Raw genomic sequence first — 19,009 nt, 5'->3', positions numbered from 1 at the left:
TCAAACAGAAAGAGGTCTGGATACCCATAGTTCTGTTATACAGCATGGGAGAATGAAACAGCACAATTGCCAATGTGAAGCTACCTTGTGAAAAGGACAGTGTCCAGCACAAGCACAGCAACAGAAATGAAAGTGCTGAAAACCAAGCACAACAAGGGTGAAAGATAATCTCCTGTGCTTGGAACACAGGCTGAAGTTTGTCCCCAAGAGGACCAGCCCTTACATACAGTATAGGGGGAAATATGTGGGAGAAAATACACTATTGTTAGCTTTTATTGTACTTCATTCCCATTTGTTTTCCTCTGTATGTTGTTTGAGACAGGGTCTCACTATGAGGCATTTTTGACTGATTTTTTTTCTTGTAGACCAGGCTGGTCTTTCACTAATAGAAATCTGCCTACTTCTTCCCACCAGTGCTGGAATCAATGGCAAGTGCTTATATACTGAGTTCCATGTTTTTAGACATAACTTATTCATATGCATTCCAGTCCAGTCAAGAACTGGAAATCTTCATGTCTCAGCTCAGCCAACCAAGTCTGATCTCCCATACACATTGTACCTTCTGATTTCGAATTTTTTCAGGGTCTTATCAAGTTCTTCTGTTCAAGGATCTGATCTGGTCTAACTTCTGACCCTCAGTTGCCAGAGTAGGTGAGATGAGCAATGGCCTCTTTTCCCACTCTGATTTCAGGATGGTTCTTCAGTCCCAGGATAAAGGAAATGTTTATTTATATGAAGGGGCTGAAGAGAGGACTCTTCCTTTTAGAGCACTGGGTTTGTCTGCCAGCAGCTGCAAGGGACCCCTCCCTCCCCAATGCGATACTGTGACAATGCAAGACAATGCAAATTTGTCCATCTTGCATACTTACACAGGGATTTTAGGTTTAACTAAAATCCCGTTGAACTCTTCCCATTCAGAAGTTGTTCTCATTTACTATTAATAAATCCATGTTTATTATATACCTTTTGAGAAAGGAAACTTCTAGCACTATATAAATCGGCCCCCTTGGCTCATACCTAAGGTTTCAGCCATATGACAGTAAAGACAGGAAGAAGAGTCTCTGTCTCAAGTACATTTCAGGTACATATACAGGATAGGTGACTCTGGGCTACTAGAGACCCCACTTCAAAAACAGAAAAACAGCCAGGCAGTAGTGGCACACACCCTGTAATCCCAGTACTATGGGAGGCAGAGGCAGAAACAGAGGCAGCCAGATTTCGGAGTTCGAAGCCAGCCTGGTCAACAGAGTGAGTTCCAGGACAACCAGGGCTATACAGAGAAACCCTGTCTTGAAAAAGCCAAATACGAAAAACACCCACTCTCCCCCCCCCCCAAAAAAACCCAGTATACTGTAGCCGCCAGCAGCTACATGTAAACTGGGTTACCTGTTGAGAGAATTTTGGGGTCATAGGGAAGAGCGGCGAAAAGAAAGTACGGCTAGGTCAATGTTCACTGATCGAAGCCGTCAACTTTAATGGCGCCGGACCTTTTAACAGTTCGGGCAAACCCTCCCCCCAGACTCCAGGCTGAGTTCCGGTGGAAGTTGTCTAGCTTCTCTTGGAGGTCTTCGTCTTGACTGCTCCGGCAGCTGGGTGGGTCACCTGTTTAATTCAGGAATCCCTATACCAGGAAGAACAATGAACTTAACCTTTACTACGTGCACTCCACCCTAGGTGGAGCAGGATCCTGGCATTCTGGGAGAAGTTAACCTTGACCAAAGTCAAACTCTGACCAAGTGCAAGACTGCCCCAATATGGCTCTGTACATGTCCTCCCTTTTTTTATTAATTTGAACACGAGGAGGTAGAAAACAAGTGGATAAATATCCTTCATAAGAAGGCGGGCCTTAACCAGGAGGGGAAGCATTGACCGTAATTCCTCTTAAATATTGTATAACGTCTTTTTCAGAGGAGGGGTAATAGGCTCCCTTATTATTTTAAGGACAGCCTCTCGACGTTAACCCCTATGCAATTAGGTGTACTTCCTGGGGACTCAGAAGCAGAAATTCACCTCCCCATGCAGTGCTTTGCCTCGCACGTCTCGCTGGTACCCATGTTTGTTCATAAACAAACACACATAGATCTGAGTTCTATGTGGCTCCCTCTTTGGAGATCCACTTGTGTAAGTTTTGAAGCCAGGGGGGTCTGCAAGTGTCTTTAACAGACATGTAATCTCTCCATCCAGGTGAGCCTGGGTGGAGACAGCCAGTCTGCTTAACAGACAAGGTCAAGAGTTAAAGGTGGAATAGGATTAACTTGTCCCAGAAGTATCCAATTCAGTTGTAAATTAACAACTTTGAGGACCCAAGGCTTGGCCTCTGAGGTGGGAGAGGTAGCCTTGTGAATCAAGAATTAAGCTGTTACTTCTCAGGAAAAGTGGAGACTATATGTTAAATTAACACAGCTGGCTGAAGATTGTTAGCCATCTTCAAAATTGGAATCTTCAATATTGGGATTATTTCTAGACTAGTCTATGGTTGAGTCAGCTGAGCACAATAAGGAGAAGAGTCATTTTAACTCTTCTTTAGATTAATTTTTCCTAAGCTAGCATAACAGTCTCCATGTTCTGTCCCACAAAGTCTAAAAGCTTGATGCTAGGCAATTTATCTAACCTGGGACATTTAACAATTGAGGTAAGTCAAGAACATATATCCAATATAGCTCTTATGTTACCATGGTCTGGGCATTCAGCAAGCACAGTCAGCATATCTTCTGCAGCATTCTGTGGAAAAAACAGAGGACATGCCTTCTCCCCCAATATTAAATCAGGATCATGGCATATGTTAGTAAGTGAATTCCTTCATTTCACCTAGACATCAATATGTCTAATTACAAGATGTCATATACATTTAGCAAGGAGTTTCTTGGCATCTAAATTTTAAAATTTTAAAATTTTCTTAAAAACATGTAAGCATAATTTAAATTATATGCACAGGGACACAATTTCCCCTCTCTTCTTTCTTCCAAGAAGATATTGTTTTATTAATTTAAGTTGGAACACAAAGTATAACCCATAACATAGGCAATAACTATGTAATTATATAAAATATAGTTGCTTTTTCTGTTAGAGCAGTTGCAACTAGACAGCCTAAAAATGAATCATTAGTCACATGTACATATTTTTTTAATCCTTTAAATTAGAAATATGAATATCATTTATCTGTAATAACTAAGTCCTCTAGGATTAACACCATTACGTGGTAGAGGTAGAAATTGAGGACATCAAGAACAAATCTTTATAATTTGATGTGCACAAAATATAAAATTATTTCAAATACCTAAAGGACAGTCATTTAGAGAATATATCCTTTGTTCTTAGAAATTTGAATCACATTTGTACAAACTGTAGAAATTAAGAATTAGCAGTATTAAAAATGGACCAATTTTAAGCAATTATAAACCATGAGCTATGTATATCTACTATTATTAAAAGCTTGACCTTTAACATCTTAAAAATAGCTGCTATAGCACCCAATTCAGGTATCTGTGTTGAAGCAGGGAGAAACTTAAAGGAATAAACATGTGATCTGATAGTACAAATTATCTTTTGGATAACAATTATTAATTTTGCCTAAAAATGCTTACCATGTAATAGACCAACCATTAATAATAAATTTGATTGTTGCTTGAAGCAAGGAACAAATGTTTCCTACCTTGAAAACAGAGGTTTAAGACCTTTTGTGGCAAGCTTAAAATGAGGTAAATAAGATAAAGCCAATTAATATATCCTAACAACTTTTGAAAGCCATTTACCTAAAAATTCTAAAAGTCTATAGGAGCAAGGGCCTGTAACAAACATTCTATGAACATTATACACTGAAAATTTTAAGATCTTAACTTCTAGTATTGAAACAGAGACAAAACACTTTTTCTCACAAGACATAAGGCTGTTAGCCATTCCTTGAGGCAAAACTTTCTAATGAAATTGTTTTGTTGTCTCTTTAAAATTAGAAGCAAATGCTTTTATAATTATCAGAATGTAAAGCAAAAAACCAACCCTTTAAATTTACAATAATTTTATAGGGAGTAGACAGGCCAAATGTTAATGCTTTTATAGCCTCCTTGACCTTTCATAGATTTGAACTGCATTTTAACCCACACCTGGATAAGTCAAAAACCTTTTTTTTTTTTTTTTTTAAACCAAACACTCCCTAGGTGGGGCCTGTAAGGCAGAAACAATTTCTCAAAACTTCCTCACTAGCTTCCCCTGAGGCAGCTCTAAGCTTTGCATTAACTCAAATGTAAATTTTTTTATCTGCCCTAGGATCCACCTTGAGTCCTTGGCAAGGACATTGTATGAGATTCCTCAAATGTAAATATCTTCTAATCTGAGCCTTTTATCTAAGACCAGACCCAAACCTACAAGGACAATTTAAGGATTAAACAAAAGAAACCTGTAATTTCATGGTCAAAGGAACCTACTTGATATCAAATACATTTCTACAGAGATCTCCTTTTTAATCTTGGAGGGTTAAATTTTGCTCCTACCATTGTAGCCTATAAACTTGTGGAAAAGAGGCAATGGGCCCCTAAAACCCATAGCTGTATCACTCTTAAAATTATCTTAATTACAAAATGTTAAGAATTATGAGCCTGTAAACTGAAAACTGTAGCCAATGACACACTGATTTTTATTGTAACTCAATGTTTTCTTGCAATATTAGAGCACAATTGTAATTTTGGAAGCAAATCTCAATTTTAAACAATCTATTTTCTTTAAAATTAATGGCAAACACATATTTACAGCACAAGGTTTGTATGCCAGTTCTTATGTTCAAGTGTATAACAGTGTAACTTATTAAAGAGACAATATTTTAAATCTTAATCTTCATTAAGTCTAATCTCCAGGCCAAGATTCACATGAAACACCATGCCAATTTAGGAGCGTCCCAAAGGCCTGTATTTCCTGGATTGCGTCATGCCATGTGGTGTTCAAAATGGCGACTACTCTAAACTACCAGCCTTAATCGTCATGCCACGTGTTCAAAATGGCGACTACCCTAAACTACCAGCCTTAATCGTCATGCCACGTGTTCAAAATGGCGACTACCCTAAACTACCAGCCTTAACCATCATGCCACGTGTTCAAAATGGCGACTACCCTAAACTACCAGCCTTAACCTAACTTTTGTTAATAACATTATACCTTTTAAATCATGTGCAGTGACTTAAGCCAATACTCTATAGTCAAGACATGCAAAATATACCTTTAAATCCAATTATAAACAAGAACAAAGCATGAGTGGCGTTAGGCCACGTGTAGTTAGTTAAGATAGCTCTAACACTGAATCACCAGTTTTAAACTAACCTTTTCTTAATAACACTATACCTTTTACATAATAACCAATTAATTTATAACTCTTTAGTCAAGAAATGTAAAGCCTTATATCATTAAAACCAATTAAAAACAAGTATAAAGCGACTACATGAATTTCACAAGCCAAACCAAAGTCTTCCCAAATCTCGAGGTTTCTGGGCTTTAAGAGCGGCTTTTTCCCCAGCCACGCTTGCCTCTTGAGTGAGCTGCGCTGTCGCGGCGTGGCTTTGAATCAATCCCCACACAAACTGTGGCTAGCTCAAGAGGTTACCAGCAGATGTAATCTTTACCAATTTTTTCTTTTTAACATGAAACAGTCATTCACACAAAGACACAGAGAGGGCATAAACATACACATAGACAGTCGGTGCACCGGGACAAACACGGAAAGATACACAGAAAGTTAAGCGTGCTTGTTAAGCAATTGCATCCATTTTCCTCTTTAAACAGCTCTTAGAAGCTGTGGACATATGCCTATTTTTAAAAACCCCTTTCTTTTCGCCGAAATCAGCTCTTACGAGCTTTGGGCAAATGCCTACCAAATTCCTTCCCCATATTTCCCTATCTTATCAACCCAAGCAGTCCTGCGCTGGGTCCACGCAGTATGCTTGAAAAACTGTATCCATTCCTGCACTCACAACCATAGACACGAATTCACTAGCGCTAGTTTTGCCCTCTATGTTGCTTACCGTGCGGACACCATTAATTTTCACCTTTTTTCTGCGAAGCTTCGCTGGATAGGGCTACCTCAAGAAATTCTCTCGTGCCAGGTCTTCCCACGTTCAGGCGCCACTATGTAGCCGCCAGCAGCTACATGTAAACTGGGTTACCTGTTGAGAGAATTTTGGGGTCATAGGGAAGAGCGGCGAAAAGAAAGTACGGCTAGGTCAATGTTCACTGATCGAAGCCGTCAACTTTAATGGCGCCGGACCTTTTAACAGTTCGGGCAAACCCTCCCCCCAGACTCCAGGCTGAGTTCCGGTGGAAGTTGTCTAGCTTCTCTTGGAGGTCTTCGTCTTGACTGCTCCGGCAGCTGGGTGGGTCACCTGTTTAATTCAGGAATCCCTATACCAGGAAGAACAATGAACTTAACCTTTACTACGTGCACTCCACCCTAGGTGGAGCAGGATCCTGGCATTCTGGGAGAAGTTAACCTTGACCAAAGTCAAACTCTGACCAAGTGCAAGACTGCCCCAATATGGCTCTGTACAGTATACAAACCATGGAACAAATAATCTAGAAAAGGGGTGGAGAGAAGGTTCTGGCAGTTGACTGGAAGTTTCTTTCCCAAGAACCACATGGTGACAGAAACCAATCACATCTCTAGTCCCATGTGAATCCATATTTCTTCTGATCTCCTAATGCAGTATGTACATACATTTACAATTACACAAATGCAGGTTAAGTACTCACATGGCTGAAATGTCCTAAAACTTAAAATTTTTCTCTAAGAGTCAGAATATTAAACTGAACTGAATGACTATCAATGAGAGAGAGAGAGAGAGAGAGAGAGAGAGAGAGAGAGAGAGAGAGAGAGAGAGAGAGAGAGAGAATAGAGTCATTAGCTTAGCCAGAAATACCAATTTGTAGAGTAAGCTGGAGCATGGAGACCCATTCTAGTAATGCCAGCTTTCCAGGTGCAGAAGCAGGAGGACTGTTAATTTCAGCTACTTTGAGCTAAATGACCAGTGCCATGGCAGACTCAACCATAGAGCAAAACTATATCTCAAGAAAACAAATCCATGAATTGCTAAACAAAAAAAATATTTGAGATGAAAACAAACCAATCCTTGGAGTCAAAATCACCCTACATCTTCTCATCAGAGGAGATAGAACTGAGAATTCTTGCATCACCTTTGCCTTAATGTCCTTAGTGGGGTGTGGCTGGGCTACAGATGGATTGTGTGTCTAGCCTGATGCAGGTGAGGGACTTACTAGACACAAACACAATTGACAGATCTTCTCTTCAGAAGGGTGAGGAGGTAACTCCAAGATGCCCACTGTCTTCTCTGACTCTGTGAAGCTTTTATCCACCCTTCTGTTCACACCTTCACTTTGCAGCCTAACCTGCCTACCACTGCTACCCAGTCACTGAATTGGTAGAGTCTCCACGCAGTTAATCTTCATTGGCCTCAGGACAAAATGATCAGAGAGTAAAGAGAAAGGCAAGGGCCCATTCATGATTTCCCTGCATGCAGCTACCCAGATGGCTGAGGCAGGAGGCTGATACACCGAGGCCTGTATACAGTGAGCTCATAACCAGACTCAGCACTCAGGACGATCTGTATAAGCCAAGGTGAGCAAGGTCTAAAGTGACAGTTCCAGGTATGGCAGCTCAAAGGCTGAGGCACTTAAAACAACTAAATTTTTATTAGAGAGCTATGAAACTTGATCAACCCACCTGGAGATAACAGGTCTTAGATTAACTATAAAACTTCAGGAAGAAAAGGGAAAGCTGTAAGTGGTCATACCCACACCCTTAATCCTCTCACTAAGGAGGGACAATGGAGTCTTTATTTTAAGATTTATTTATTTATTTTGTGTATATGAGTACACCATTGCTCTCTTCAGACACACCAGAAGAGGTCATCAGATCCTATTGCAGATGGTTGTAAGCTACCATGCGGTTGCTTGGAATTGAAATCAGGACCTCTGGAAGAGCAAGCAGCCAGGATACTCTTAACTACTGAGCTAACTCTCCTGCCTTTAGAGTGCCTATTTTATGAACTTGAGACCTGTCTATTTTCCATAGTGAGCTCCAGTCCAGTTAAACTATAGATTGAGACATTTTGTGAACCACACAAAACAAATCATAGCAAAAGGGGAAATATGAGCAAAAGTAGGGTAAGATGATGTACTTTTAATCCAAGCTCTCCAGATGCAGATGCAGGTAGATCTCTGTGAGGTCAAGGTCATACTGCCTAGTCTACACAATGAGTTCCATGACTTCCAAGATTATACAATAGAAAGATTATATGTCAAAAGACAAAAGAAAGCTGTTTTCCCCCTTCCTTTCTTACTAGTATTAATTAATTAATTAATTAATTTATTTATTTATTTATTATTTATATTGAGATTGAATTTTCTTGTAGTTCTGACTTCCTCGAAATATTCTGTTTCTCTTTCCTAGTTATCCTCCTTCATTTTGGACACATTGTTTTTCTAAGTAACCCTGGAGCTCACTATGTAGCTTTAGTCACACAAATGTTGACCTGCCTCTGGCCCCACTTCCTGGAATTTAGGGCATGCACCACCACACCCAGCCAAAAAAAAAAAAAAAAAAAAAAAGCTTCTTTAATTTAGATTAACTCACTCCAGGTAGAGTTAGACAGAACAATTGTATATTTGACTGAATCTTGTCTAAGAAGTAGCTAAGAGACCAGTACAAACTATTTAACAGGATTCTATCTAAACACACAATCAAACAAGGAAGCAAACAAACAAGCACCCAACTAGAAAGCCGCAGTATAATTGATGATATACTACTTTAATTCCAGGATTTTAGATGTAGAAGCAGAAGCATCTCTTTGACTTTTAGAACAGACTGGTCTGTACTGCCAAGTACAGGCACACCTGGCTACACAGTGAGACCCTGTCTCCAAGACAACAAAGGACACAGGCTAGTTTTCTGTCATGCTGCAGTCAAATGGGACTTCAAGTGTACCTGCCCTCATGATGTCGGTGTAATGGTGAAGATCTAACTGGGATTTCCTGCATAGTAGGTACATGTTCTACCAATAGGACTTCATCCACAAACTCTGGTTCCAGGGTATTTTAAGATCCTGAGATCTTGGGACTCATCTTTATGGATCAGAGCACTCACTGCATTTCCTTCTCCACACAAAGAAGATATCAAGACCTTAAAATTGGTGACCAGGGCAATGCCCAAGAACAATCTCAGAGAATGAGTATCCAGGTTTCCATAGTCTGACCATTAAGCCACAACTGCTCTCAAGGGCAATAATTTCATTATTCTATTGTGCTAGCTGCCTCTTAGAATATTAGAATTTTATTTGACTTGTGAGTCCTCCTGCTCCACCGACCCATTGATTTCCATGCTAATTTTGAGTGCAAGGACCTCCCACATGTGTTACCAATACTTAACTGGGATATAACCACACACTGAGGTTTGGGTGTGTGAACTGGTTGAGGTCTAGGACTGGGAGTAAGGGATTCAAGTGTGACTGTGAGAGCTGGTAGTGAGTGATGAATAGGGTCTCCAAAAGAGGGACATCTAAGCCAAGAAAAAGAGATGCATTTTGTCATTGTTAGGGAATTGTGGGGCTGTTTTGTCCAGGTACACAGCCCTACATGGCCCTAGGTCAGGCTGCCCATATTAGGACAACATTCAGGATATTGCAATTGGAATCTTGTCACTCAAGTCACACACACTGCAAGTTTGTCAGCGTCACAGTGGACCAGTCCTCAATTTGGTGCTTCCTTTCCTTACTACCGGTCACAAGCCGTGATGCTGCACACATCAGGCCAGCAGGAAGGACTAATGCAAGCAAGATCGAACAAAATATTTGAGGTGTCCTTGACCCCTGAATCAGCAGACAGACACCCTGTGAAAGTTACATCTAACCAAATCCTGACATTCAAAACCAACATCATCCATGTCCTAGCACTTCATGAGGTCCCCAGGTTCTAATTAGCCCTTCACAATGAGGGTTACAGACAAGTAGAGTGCAGTTCAGACACTATCTGCAGGTCTGATAGGAACACAGTAGCAACCCCACCCCAAGCACCCAACAAACTTTCATGTAAAAAAATTGTAAACAAAAATTTTGGGTTTTTTAAAAAGAGTCATTTATTTTATATATGTTAGTACACTCTAGCTGTCTTCAGACACCCCAGAGGAGGGCATCAGATCTTATTACAGATGATTGTAAGTCACCATGTGGTTGCTGGGAATTCATCTCAGGACATCTGGACGAACAGCCAGTGCTCTTAAGCACTAAGCCATATCTCCCACCTGAAAGATTTTCTTTAATGTAAAAGAAAAATTTACACTAATCTGTATAACAGCTCTTCATGCCTCCTCACATGAGCAATATTTTCAAGTGGTGTCTTTGAATACAGACAGTATTCTACAGTCTTCTAACAAGCCTACTGCCTCATCTAACCCAAGCATATAAACAAGGAAAAGCTGAGACTTCTGAAAGGCTTTTGTTTTCCTCAAAAAAACAAAAAAACAAAAACAGGGAACAAAAACAAATGATGTCTTTCACCATCAATTAAAAAGTGTCCATACTCTCTTACCCATATGAGGAATAACTTGTTTCTCATTTTTCTGAGAGTTGAAAATACATCTTTGAAAAGCAGGATGAGTAATTTCAGCATAGAGGGGTATATTCATGGCAATGAGGAATTCAGGCTGACCTCAGTTACAATGCAGCTTAAAGGACATAACACCATGTGATGAAAAGGAAATAAAACAAAATAAATCCTGAGGAAATGCCTGGGTATTCTCCAATCCAGTCTTTAATGGACTGAGATAACAATTTATTTGGTTTTGTTAATATGGTTTATTTTATCAGTTGTTTTCTTTCATTGACGGGGTTTTTTTGAGACAGGGTTTCCCTGTGTAGCCCTGGCTGTTCTGGAACTCACTCTAGAGACCAGGCTGGCCTCAAATTCAGAAACCTGCCTGCCTCTGCCTCCTAAGTGCTAGAATTACAGTTGTGTGCTATCACTACCCAGCTTCATTAATGTTTTTAAATGGATTCTTAATCTATAGTCCCTGGAAATTCTGCCTCAGTTTCAGGAAGGCTGGGATTCCAGATACCAGTTGCTTTAATAAATATAGAATATTATATTTGATATACTTTTTATTTACATTTCAATTGATTTTCCCTTTCCTGGATCCCCATCCCTGAACGTCCCACAAGCCCTCTTCCCTCCTTCTGTTCCCCATTCACCATTTCCCACTTCCCTGTCCTGGTATTTCCCTACACTGCTGCACTGAGCCTTTCCAGGCCCAGGGACCACTCCTTCCTTCCTCTTGGGCATCATTTGATATGTACATTGTATCTTGGGAATTCCAAGCTTCTAGGCTAATATCCATTTATCAGTGAGTGCATACCATGAGTCTTCTTTTGAAACTGGGTTACCTCACTTAGGATGATGTTCTCTGGTTCCACCTATTTGTCTAAGAATTTAATGAATTCATTGTTTCTAATGGCTGAATAGTACTTCATTGTGTATATATACCACATTTTCTGTATCCATTCCCCACTGAGGGACATCTGGGTTCTTTCAAGCTTCTGGCTATTATAAATAGGGATGTTATAAACATAGTGGAGCATATGTCCTTATTATATGCCTGGGAATCCTCTGGGTATATGCCCAGGAGTGGTATATCAGGGTCCTCTGGAAGTATTACTCCCAGTTTTCTGAGGAACCACCAGACTGACTTTCAGAGTGGTAGTACCATCATGTAATCCCACCAGCAGTGGAGGAGTGTTCCTCTTTCTACATCCCTGCCAGAACCTGTTTTCTCCTGAGTTTTTGATTATAGCCATTCTGACTAGTGTGAGGTGAAATATCAGGGGTGTTTTGATTGCATTTCCCTGATGACTAAGGATGTTGAACATTTCTTTAGGTGCTTCTCAGCCATTTGATATTCCTCAGGTGAAAATTCATTGTTTAGCTCTGTACCCCATTTTAAGGGGGATATTTGGGTCTCTGGAGTCTACCTTCTGAATTCTTTGTATATCTTGGATATAAGGCCTCTGTCGTTGGAGTGTTGGTAAAGATCTTTTCCCAATTTGTTGGTTGCTATTTTGTCCTTTGGATAATGTCCTTAGCCGTACAGATACTTTGTAGTTTTATGAGGTCCCGTTTGTCAATTCATGATGTAGAGTATAAGCTATTGGTGTTCTGTTGAGGAAAATTTCCCCTGTGCCCTTGTCCTCAAGGGTCTTCCCCAGTTTCTTTTCTGTAAGTTTCAGTGTGTCTTGTTTTATGTGGAGGTTCTTGATCCACTTGGACTTGAGCTTAGTACAAGGAGATAAGAATGGATCAAGTTGCATTCTTTTGCATGCTGACCTCCAGTAAACAACTTCAGCAAAGTGGCTGGATACAAAATAACTCAAGCAAATCAGTAGTCTTCCTATACTCAAAGGATCAACAGGCTGAGAAAGAAATTAGGGAAATGACACCCTTCACAATAGCCACAAACAATATAAAGTATCTTGGTGTGACTCTAACCAAACAAGTGAAAGATCTGTATGACAGGAACTTCAAGTCTTTGAAGACAGAAATCGAAAAAGACCTCAGAAGATGGAAAAATCTTCCATGATCTTGGATTGGCTGGATTAATATAGTAAAAATGGCCATCTTGTCAAACGTAATCTACAGATTCATTGCAATCCCCATCAAAATCCCAACTCAATTCTTCATAGACTTAGAAAGAGCAATTCTCAAATTCATCTGGAATAACAAAAAACCCAGGATAGCTAAAACTATTCTCAATAGTAAAAGAACTTCTGGGGTAATCAGTATCCCTGACCTCAAGAAGTACTACAGAGCAATTGTGTTTAAAACTGCATGGTATTGGTACAGTGACAGGCAAGTAGATCAATGGAATAGAATTGAAGACATGGAAATGAACCCACAGAATTATGGTCACTTGAACTTTGATAAAGGAGCTACAACCATCCAGTGGAAAAAAGATAGCCTTTTCAATAAATATAGATTCTTTTTTCCATTTAGATAAGTTCTGTCTAGCTTTGGCTAGCCTGGAAAATAATATTTTGACTAGGCTTTCTTATAACTCACAAATGTCTTCCTGTCTCTCTATCTGGGATGCTAGGATTAAGGTTCATGCCACCATGTCCAGTTGGACAGATTTTTCAAAAACTGTGGATTAGATACTAGAACACCAATTCTGGGGTATACCAGGAAATCACTCTGTCTCTGGACTACATTTTAGCTTCACCTTTTTTTGTTGTTGTTTTTATTTTCTAATCTCTTCTTTTGTTTTTTTTTAAATTTATTTTCTAAATACTTTGTTTACATTCCAAATTCTTTCCCCTTTCCCGGTTCTCCCCTCCCCGTATGTCCCATAGGCCCTCTTCTCTCCACCCATTCTCTAATCACCCCCTTTCCTTTTCTCTGTCCTGGTACGCCCCTAAAATGCTGATTCAAGCCTGTCCATGATCAGGGTCCTCTCCTCACTTCTTCATGGGAGTCATTTGATATGCTAGCTGTGTCTTAGGTATTCAGGGCTTCTGGTCTAATTAATATCCACTTATCAGTGAATGCATTCCATGTGTATTCTTTTGTGATTGATATTTTCCAGTTCCTAACATTTGTTTACAAATTTCATGAATTCATTGTTTTCAATTGCTGAGTAGTATTCCATTGCGTAAATATATCACATGTTCTGTATCCATTTCTCCATCGAGTGACATCTGGGTTCTTTACAGCTTCTGGCTATTATAAATAAGCCTGCAATGAATGTAGTGGAACATGTGTCCTTATTGCATGCAGGAGAATCCTCTCGGTATATGCCAAGGAGTGGTATAGCCGGGTCCTCTGGAAGTGTCATGTCCAGTTTTCTGAGGAATCACCAGACTGATTTCCAGAGAGGTTGTACCATCTTATACTCCCCACCAGTAGTGGAGCAGTGTTCCTGTTTCCACACATCCCTGCCACCACCTGCTGTCTCCTGAGTTTTTAACCTTAGCCATTCTGACTGGTGTGAGGTGAAATCTCAGGGTTGTTTTGATTTGCATTTCCAAATAATTAATGATGTTGAGAGAAGAACTACAGGTTTCTGAAGAAGGAAATGGAAGAGGACCTCAGAAAATGGAAAAAAACTTACATGCTAGTAGATTGGCAGGATTAACATAGTTAAAATGGCCATCTTGCCAAAAGCAATATACAGATTCAATGCAAACCCCATCAAAATCCCAACTCATTTTTTCATAGAGTTAGAAAAAGCAATTCTCAAATTCATCTGTAATAACAAAAAACCAAGGATAGCTAAAAGTATTCTCACCAGTAAAAGAATTTCTGGAGGACTCAATATCCCTGACCTCAAGCAATACTACAGAGCAACAGTTTTAAAAACTGCATGGTATTGGCATAGTGACAGGCAAGTGGACCAACCCTACATTTGATAGTTGAAGGGGGGATTGACCTAGCTCAAATAGAATGAAGACCGAGATATGAGTTATATCAGATTGGCTCCTGTCTGTGTTTTTGGAGATCACTAACATTTACCAGGCACTACATCTTGGTACATTGGCTGGGACGATCCCAATGACACACAGGACTACTGATCTGGAGGGTCTTGAAGCCTGCAAAACTAGTCTAGGTATTTGTGTTTTTATATCCTTAACACTGTTAAACTTCCTGCTTCTTACCTGCCTGAACACTGAATTATCTGAACTTTCTGTGAGATATTTAGAGCAGAATAAAAGCAGGCTTGTGTAGAAGTAAATGTGGTATCTTTTCCAGATGAGATTTATTTGTGTGGAACCCCATGGTTTGTGTTTCCAAAGGAATTCTAGGTTTGAGAAGTGATGAGGAATCTGCCTGAGTGTCAGAAGCTTTTTCTGTGGCTTGAGCTGGAGAGTACTTGTACAAAACCCTGTGGGGTATATGGCAGCTAATTTGTCTGAATGTTAGAAGCTTTCCATGAGATCTAAAGAGTATAACAAAAACCTGTGTAAAGATAATGGACTTATGTTGCCATGGTAATATTTCCAGGTCTGAGTAAACATCTGTACAGTACTGTGTTGCCATGCTTATGTGAGTGCCACCATTGGGTTCATTCTTGTTTCTGCAGGCTGAATACTGTTCTTCCATGTCTGAGTGGTACCACACCTGTCTTCTGTGAGCACCACCTTCTGGATAGTGCTTGTTACTGCAAGCTGTTTCCATTTTTGGTTTTGAATTTTGTTGTTGGCTGTCTCTGATCACAGATTCTGCATGGCACCATACCTGTCTTCTGTGACTGCCACCTTCTTGTTCTTATTACTATAGTCTGTATCCTTTTCAGGTTCTGCTTAGTTTTTGTTTCTGGTTGTGCCTTTTTCTGTTCACTGATTCTAAATGGTGTTATATCTTTCTGGGAAAAAGGCCAAGAATTTGTTCTGTGGCTGATTTGTGGTTAGGACAGACATGTCTAGGACCCAAGGCAAGGATGGGGCTAGGAGACATCCTGGGTCTGGGTTTGGGTGGGTGTGGCTCAGGGAGCTGAGGCATCCAACTCTTTGGGAACAAGACCTTCATTTTGTATGTATAGCTGGCTGCAGATAAGGAAAGACATGTCCAGGAACTATAGCTACAGTGGTGCCAGGAGACATCCTGAGTCATAATGTGGGATGGATATGGGCACAGGAGAGCAGAGATATGGTAACTAATATGGATCTTTTCTTTTGTGTGTGTGCATCACTTTCTGGTTATTTCACCTTTCTGCCTGATAGAGAGAAAAGATTTGTATGATGTTTTGTGGTGACATAGTGAGGTCTTTTTCATGAGTGACACTTTCTGGTTGTTTCCTACTTCTGTCTTATAGAAAGGAATAGTTATATTTGTGGTTTTGTATGTTGTGTTTATAATTCTCATTACAAGATAACTCGGACAAGGTGACTTTGATGAGATGACTTTGAGGAAGTGAATTTGAATTTGATGGGCTTATAAATATTAGACACGCTACATCAACCACGTTCTACAGGTTTCTTTTAATACAGAAGAGGTCAGAAACCTGGTTCCTGGCCCCACATGGGAGTCTGTAAGTAATAAAGCAGCTATTAATGCTTACCTCACCCTAAGTCCACCAGACTTGTATTTTTCACATCATTGAAAGTAAGAAGAGGTTATTGGTTTACAGATAGGCTCTGCTGGTAAGTCTCAAAGCTGATGAAAGATGGCCCACAAATTTGTCCATAGTATATGATATTGATCAGAGAGTAAATGAAAGTTCTACAGATTTTATAGAGAGTGTCAGAGAGGCATTTCAACCATATATCCCCATGGCCCTTTAATCACCAGAAACAAAGGCAGCAGTAGCTCTAGCTTTTATCACACAGTCAGCACCAGATATTAAGAAAAGGGTTCAGAAGGTTGAGAGGTTAGGAGAAAGGAGTCTGAGAAACTTAGTGAGAGGGACAGAAAGAGTATTCAACAGAAGAAAGATTAAGAAGACAAGCAGATAGGAGAATAGACACAACAGACTCTAGACACAGCCAAACCAGAACACCATAGAAGATACCTAAAGGAGATAGCTTCAGAAGAATGACCAAAAGGGGAGAGAGCCTGAAGACCAAAATTGTTCCCTCCCTAATTCCAGGGTAAAACTAAAAATAAAAAGAAAACCCACAACCTTTTCATTGATAGCTTTTGTCGTTTTATAAAATCCTAAAGATAAAAGTCTCTTCATTAGTTTATAAATAACATCCCTATGGCAACAGAAAGGATACAGAAATGCAGGACCTCTTAGATACCCTGAAAAGTTCAGAGTATTGTGCCTTCACTAAAAAGGTCTTACTCTATCAACTACAGGTGAGCTCCCTAAACCCAGGGCATGCATACTCAGACTTGTGGCCCTGGTGTCAGCCAATGGCCAATCTAATACCAGTTGCCAGAAGCTGTCCCAGGTCCCCATTTACATGTTACAGTGCAAAAACAGCCTCCTGGTTAAAAATGATGCCAGAATGACTCATTAATGACTATACTCTTTTCTTGAATTCCCCTAGGATAACTTTTCAGCTACTCTACTGAAGGATGATGACCTTGATTGATGGACCTCTGCATGACTACTCAGACATTTTGGCACACATCCATGGGACCAAAATCATCCCCTTTATGGATGCAGAAGTAAAATGGCTCACTAATGGTAACATCCCCATTCAGGATGTACAGAGGTATGCTGGAGCAGTGGTAGCCTAAAACACTGAGATCATATGGGCAGAGCCACTCCTGGCAGGAATGTCAGCCCAGAAAGCTGAATTGGCAGCTCTGATCAAGGCATTAGAGAGGAAAAAAGACAAGAGACACGGATAGCCAGTGTGTGTTTTCAACCACTCATATCAGACAGCCCCTCTGACAGCAGAAGGAAGGACTAAACACCATTTCAGAGGGCAACAAGACACCCCAGTGGATGGCCCTAAAAATTGAACCCCTCATGCTCTTGATTGTCTTAGACCCAAGAGATTCCACACACTCTGACTAGATAGGAGATGTGATCTGGGCCAAAAACCTGTCCATGTCTCAGTACAACATACTGATCACATGAAGCTCAAGAGGAAAAAAAAAACCAAAGAGTGAATGCTTTAGTCCTATTTGTAAGGGGGAACTATATAAATAAGGGGAAAAGATGTTGGGAGGGAGTTGGGAAGAAGAGAGGAGGGGGATGGAAAACATGGGCCAGAATCAGGTATGGGAAGAGGTAGAAGAAATGTACAGAATGTCAGGTAATTGAACAGAGGTGTATAGCAATGGCAGATGAGGAACCGGGAGTAGCAGCCAGACAGTCCCAGATGCCAGTAAAGCAAGAGCCTCCCAGGACCCAATGGGGATGAATTTAACTGAAATACCACACTAAGAGGAGAGAATGTTGTGGAGACCATATCCAGAGGTTAGGCATGGCCCTCCAAAGAAGAAGGGGGCCCATCTCTAAATTTTAGCCCAGAATTGCTCCCGTTAGCCACGCAGTGGTGGCACATACCTTTAATCCCAGCACTTGGGAGGAAGAGGCGGGCAGATTTCTGAGTTCCAGGCCAGCCTGGTTTACAAGACAGAGTGAGTTCCAGGACAGCCAGGGTTACACAGAAAAACCCTGGGTTGATAAACAAAAACAACAACAACCAAACAAACAAACAAACAAAACCAGACTTGCTCCTGTTTTAAAGAAATACAGGGACAAAGAATGGAACAGAGACTAAAGGAAAGGCCATCCAGAAACTGCCCGACCTAAGAATTCATCCATCATGCAGACACCAATTCCAGACACTAGTGCTAATGCCAAGAAGTGCTTGCTGACAGGAGCATGATACAGCTGTTTCCTTAGAGTCTCTGCCAGATCCTTACCAATAAAGATGCAGATGCTCACAGCCAACCATCAGTCTGAGCACAGGGACCCCAATGAAGGAGTTAGGGGAAGGACTGAAAGAGTTGAAGGGGATTCATTCCATTTGGCATGAATGGGAGGGGAGGCCCCTGGTCCTGTGAAGGCTTGATGCCCCAGTGTAGAGAAATGCTAGCACAGTGAGTAGGGAGAGGCTGGGTGTACCCTCATAGAATCAGGGTAAGGAGCCATGGAATAGGGAGTTTGCAAAGGAGAAACTGGGATAAAGGATAACATTTGAAATGTAAACAAATAAAATATCCAATTAAAGAAAAGAATTAAAAAATTATCAATTTGTCTATTTAGCAACATTTTAAGGCAATACATATTCATTGTTCTGCAGAAATATGCTCAAAAGAATGGGTAAATACCTAGTGATTGTTATATATATTTAATAATAACAAGAAAAGTATGTTAGTATCAGGAATCCTTCCTCAAATGTAATCCCTTTGGCCTTGCCTAGAAGTGCAAATATATCTTGTCGTTACAGTCCATGGTGAAACCATCTCAGAAAGATTATCTGGTGTTTTTTTGGCTTTTCCTATATGGTTTCTGGCACACATTCTTAAAAATGGAGAGGGAAACTAACTGATGGGTTTCCATCTCCAAGTA

Source organism: Apodemus sylvaticus, chromosome 3 (genome assembly GCF_947179515.1).
Source record: "Apodemus sylvaticus chromosome 3, mApoSyl1.1, whole genome shotgun sequence".
In the NCBI taxonomy this organism is placed as follows: Eukaryota; Metazoa; Chordata; class Mammalia; order Rodentia; family Muridae; genus Apodemus; species Apodemus sylvaticus.
The sequence above is the reverse complement of the archived record's forward strand: the minus strand, read 5'-3'. Positions refer to the sequence as shown.